The sequence below is a fragment of the Bubalus kerabau genome, chromosome 3 (genome assembly GCF_029407905.1).
Source record: "Bubalus kerabau isolate K-KA32 ecotype Philippines breed swamp buffalo chromosome 3, PCC_UOA_SB_1v2, whole genome shotgun sequence".
NCBI lineage: Eukaryota > Metazoa > Chordata > Mammalia > Artiodactyla > Bovidae > Bubalus > Bubalus kerabau.
In genome coordinates, this window is record NC_073626.1 from 170,497,438 (window position 1) to 170,502,506 (window position 5,069).

The 5,069-nt window shown below is 36.0% G+C and overlaps 1 non-coding gene across 1 annotated transcript; it reads right to left on the bottom strand.

The window, feature by feature from the left end:
- Positions 1-315: 315 nt before the first annotated feature.
- On the bottom strand, positions 316-388 carry TRNAS-GGA (transfer RNA serine (anticodon GGA)). Its single transcript has one exon. It is a non-coding gene; the product is annotated as a tRNA-Ser (tRNA).
- Positions 389-5,069: the final 4,681 nt, after the last annotated feature.

Consider the following 5,069-nt stretch of genomic DNA (forward strand, 5'->3'; position numbering starts at 1 on the left):
GTCATTGTTCCTAATAGAAATCCAGTGAAAAAATGTGGCTGGTTCAGTGAAATCTCCATCAACTGTGGAGGAAAAAACTCCTTGTACCTTAGGGATAGGAGTCAGTAATTACTTTGTACTCGAAGAGAAGCAATTATTTCTGTGGTACAATTTATGTTTGAAATACTTCTTCAATATATAAAGTGAAAGTGAAGTCGCTCAGTCATGTCCGACTCTTCGCGAACCCATGGACTGTAGCCCACCAGGCTCCTCCCCTCCATGGGATTCTCCAAGCAAGAGTACTGGAGTGGGTTGCCATTTCCTTCTCCAGGGGATCTTCCTGACCCAGGGATCAAACCTGGGTCTCCTGCATTCCAGGCAGACGCTTTAACCTCTGAGCCACCAGGGAATCAATATATAAACTGGCAATCTATTTTTATGAATTATTTTGTCCACTCTTTATTGTCAAAAGTATTATTTGAAGTCTTTGAATGACCTAATTCTCACAAAATAGGTTGTCTAAGGTAGACTTTCAGATTCTAGTTCCTAAATCTATCCCAAACATAGTCAAGAAAGAATGAAGATAGGCCTATTTTTGTTCCAGTCTGATCCATTTTTATTAAATTATGAACATTATTGCAAAAACATATTTGACCACAGAATGAAAAATTCACTTTTGTAAAGATGGAGCTTTCCCTATGTTAGTGAATAAATTCAAAGCCATCCAGTTAAGTGTCTGTGGAAATTTGGTCTATGGGATTTCAGAAAAAAAAAAAAAAATCACAAAAAGCCCAAAACTGAAGCTGAAAGTTTTTTGGAAAAAGAATCATGCGGACATATACAAGACTGCTCTAGAAATGAGAAGCAATAGGAGCAGAATATATATCTGGTCTGACTAGATATAAAGTGTATTAAAATTTTATATTAATTAAAATATTTGAAAAGAAGAAAGAGAAAAAAAGTCAATGGAACTGAATGGAGACTGACTGTGATATGAAAATTTCACATATAATGATGGCATTTTGAGTAATTGGTGAAACACGAATTTAATCAATTATTAATGTTGATTAGCCATTTGAAAAGAAAAATAAGAAAAAAGTCCTATTGCATTTGACTTACTAAAATATTTCTGGTGATCAAAATTCAAATACAAAAGAAATCTACAATAGCATGCGTTGTAAGAAATCAGATGACATATTTTTATTAAAATATTTTATTGAAATAAATCCAATATACATTACAAATAAATCAAAATTATTTCTAAAAACAGTTCTTAAAAATGCATTGGAGGGAATTTTTAAAAAGCCTTGGGTTAAGCATGTCCCAACACAACAAGCCACAAAATAATATAAATTTGACCACTTAAAAATAAAACTTTATAAGTTCTCCAGATTATTATTTTAAAAGTCAGACACCTAATATAAGTAGACAAAATGCAACATATATGAAAAACAAAGGCAAATTTTCATAACATGAAAGAGTTCTGACAATTTATGAAAATTCAGTAAGTCACAAAACTCCATGTTTCAGAAAACTAGCATTCCACCCAGCATTGATTTTTATCCTGTTTAAAATCACAGTGAATTAAGGCTTAGAAAAATAAGTGTGAAAGAAAATAAAATGAGGTTAAGTTTGATCTAGCAAAGAAATATGAGTTGTTTAATAATCATTTAAATAATTCAAATGTATTGACTTTTGTAGCTACCGATTTATTGTCCTAACCTACAAATTCATCTCTTAGGTTAAATTATTATATTTCAAATCAGAAGCTGATATTAAAATAGTATAACTAGAAGTTAAAACTTAAATTTATTTAATGTTACAGAATTATATTTATTAAATCCCTTTAACATGCTTGAATATTTACATTCAAAGGGTCAGAAGTAAATATGTAAGTGTATGTTGAAATGTGAAGTCAAATATTTGCAGTATGCTTGAAAGTTATTCATCCCAACCATTTATTTATCAGTATTTATTGCGATCTTAGAATGTGCTGGCCATTATAATACACAATAAACCTTTGCAATTTATTTGCTTCAGTAGTTAATATACACACAAGAGGAATACACACAGATATAGATGGTTTGACACACTGTGGGAAAATATTTTATATATGCTTTATATTAAAATAGAAGTCTTTAACTTTCTTTAGTGTTTCATCACTAGTATTGTCAATGACTATTTATACTAGGGGATTTATTTTTTCTGAAAAATATGTAAAGATATTTCTAATTCTAGGGACATTAATATCACCTGTGTCATCAGAATAAGAAAAATTTGCTTATTTAGAAATGTGTGTTGTGTCCTCTTTCGTATATTGATCAGTTATGGGTGTATATAGAACTAAGAAATTGAGTTTTTCTGGAAAAGGATGGGATACATAGAAAGGTCTCAAACAAGACCCTCTCCTGGCAGCACTGACCTGTACAAGAAGGTACTTCAGACCTATACAATAGCAGGGTTGTGGTTGGGACTGGGGAGGTCAGAGGTTATGGAGAAAAGCTTGGATGGAAGGGAGAAGCTAGAGGAATGTCAAGTAGGGCAGCCTGGAGAGAGGACCTCCTTGTGCTAATTGATCTGGTCCACCTCCCACCATTTACAAGCCAAATGAGTGCATTTATAAGATAACTGAGTTTCAGAATTAAGAGGACATTCAGCTTTACTGTTTCTCATTCAGCATAACCCACAGAGTTTTATCCCTTGCTTCTACACTCAATAGAAAGTACTATTATGAATAGGAGTAATAAGTACTATTAGTAATAGGAAGTACTACTTGCATGACTTCAAACAACATCTAGAAATGTCCTGTCTTCTGCACGTAACTGTTTATTTTCCATACAAATTAAAAAAAAAAAAACAGAAAGGTAAATTTATGGGCATAGCCATGGTTGTCTGGGTTTTCTGTTTGTGGTTTACTTTTTTTTTTTTTTTGGAAGATTCCAAGGAATTTGGGTTCTATTGATTTAAAACTCTTCAAGGAAATTGAGAAAATAGAGGGAAAATATGAGAGAGGAAAATGTGTTACTGTTTATCTTTTCACTGTGGTTTTTTTCTCACCGCAAGTAACGACTATTTGTCACCATCCCCAATCCATCTGGGCATTTGGGTCTGGATGCGGACAAGTGAACAAATTCCCAAGTTGAATAATTGTACCTAGAGAGCTTGAGAGCTTTGAAGTGACAAAGAAAGACGGTGATAGCCGTAGTTATCACATCATTCTCCTTACCCTGAATGGGGCCAACACACTTTTTGTAAATTCCTCATGAACCTATTTTTATCAAGCTCCTGTCCATGTACTCTTAATGATCAGGGACACTTATTTGGTCAATTAACCTATGGCAATTGAGGTAAGAATACACAATAGGGAAAGGATGGTATGTATGTATGTAGGTAGATATTTTAAAACGATGTAAAGTTTCAGCTTTTATTATTTGACAATCCATGATAAAATTGCTGCTGCTGTGCTGGGTCTCAGAGCATGTGAGACTGATTCCAAAACCCTCCTGTTCTCCCTGCTGCTCTTCAAAGTCAAATGTTCTAAGACTTGTCTTCCTGGTGCAGGACCCCTGGACTGGGGAGTCTGATGTGGGGCTCAGACCCTTGAGTCCTTGGAGAGATTCTCTGCAATTAGGATTGTTCTCCCATGTGTGGGCTGCCCACCTGAAAGTGCGACTCTTGACTCTACTGTGTCTCTACCCATCCAAAGTAAGTCTTTTAAAGCCAAAATATCACAAGCTTTTTGTATTATGCAAGAAGAAAGTCTGGGTACTGGTAATTATCTGGCCATCTTTGGATTGTGGTCAGATAGGCTGTGGCTGGCTGGAGATGCTAGGCTGTAGTCCTGGGGAGCCTCCTTGAGGTTGTGGCAACCAGAAGCTACTACTGCATTCATATCATGCCTCAGTAAGTGTTATGGGGCTCAGGCAGGTCTGCGCTGCTGTCAACAAGCTCGATGGCCAGGTCTAGGTTTGTCAGGAATGATCATGTACCAGGCACGGCTTTGAGAGCTTTGCATGTATTTATTGATTTGACCTTCATCAAACCAATGGAATAGCTTTATTAATCTACCTCTCACAGATAAGAAAATTGGGATACAGAGAGTTTGGAAGTTTGCCCAAGGCCCCAGGGCTTCCCTGATGGCTCAGTGGTAAAGGATCCACCTGCAGTGCAGCAGATGCTGGTTCAATCCCTGAGTCAGGAAGATCCCCTGGAGGAGGAAATGGTAACCCATTCCAATATTCTTGTCTGGAAAATCTCTTGGACAGAGGAGCGTGGTGAGCTATAATCCATGGGGACGCAAGAGTCAGACAGGATTGTGTGGCTAAACCAACCACCACCATCACCAGTGCTAGGAGTAATGACTGCCTGGGTTTTGGCAGATAATCTGGTTGTAGACTCTGTGTTCATATTTATGTGTTACCCACAAACAAGAATAATACATTTGATTTTTGACATTCATATGGCTATTCTTTATTGTATAAATAGAGAAATAAAAATAATTTAAAAAATTACCTTCATTGGAGTATATTGTGTTAGTTTCTACTGTACAGCAAAAATGAACCAGCCATAGGTACACATATACATAGACATATATCCCTTCCCTTTTGGACTTGCTTCCCGTTCAGGTCACCACCATGCATTAAGTAGAATTCTCTGTGCTATATGGTATATTCTCGCTAGTTATCTATTTTATACATAGTATCTATCTATCTATCTATATATATATATGTGTGTGTGTGTGTGTGTGTGTTTTAAGTAAAGAAACCATAATTTCTTGGCACTTGAGTTGTGAGATTATTCTCTCTTTGTCCTCCTCTCCCTCTCCCTTCCCATTCAACTCATCTTCCTTTCTCTCTTGGGTTTGTTATCTGGAGAAAATCATGAGAGGCTATTTTAAAATGGTAACTTTTAGTTCTAGAGAGATAGAACTCTGGTTATATTTTTAATTATTGTTGCTTCAGAGATCCTTGCGAGCCATTTAGTCCACTTCATAGTAAATGAATGAAGAAAACAGGTAGAAAGCCTGTTAGTGGACAGAGCAGCTCTGAACGTACAGACACAGCAGAGACCTGGTGACAGATGGAAGTGCT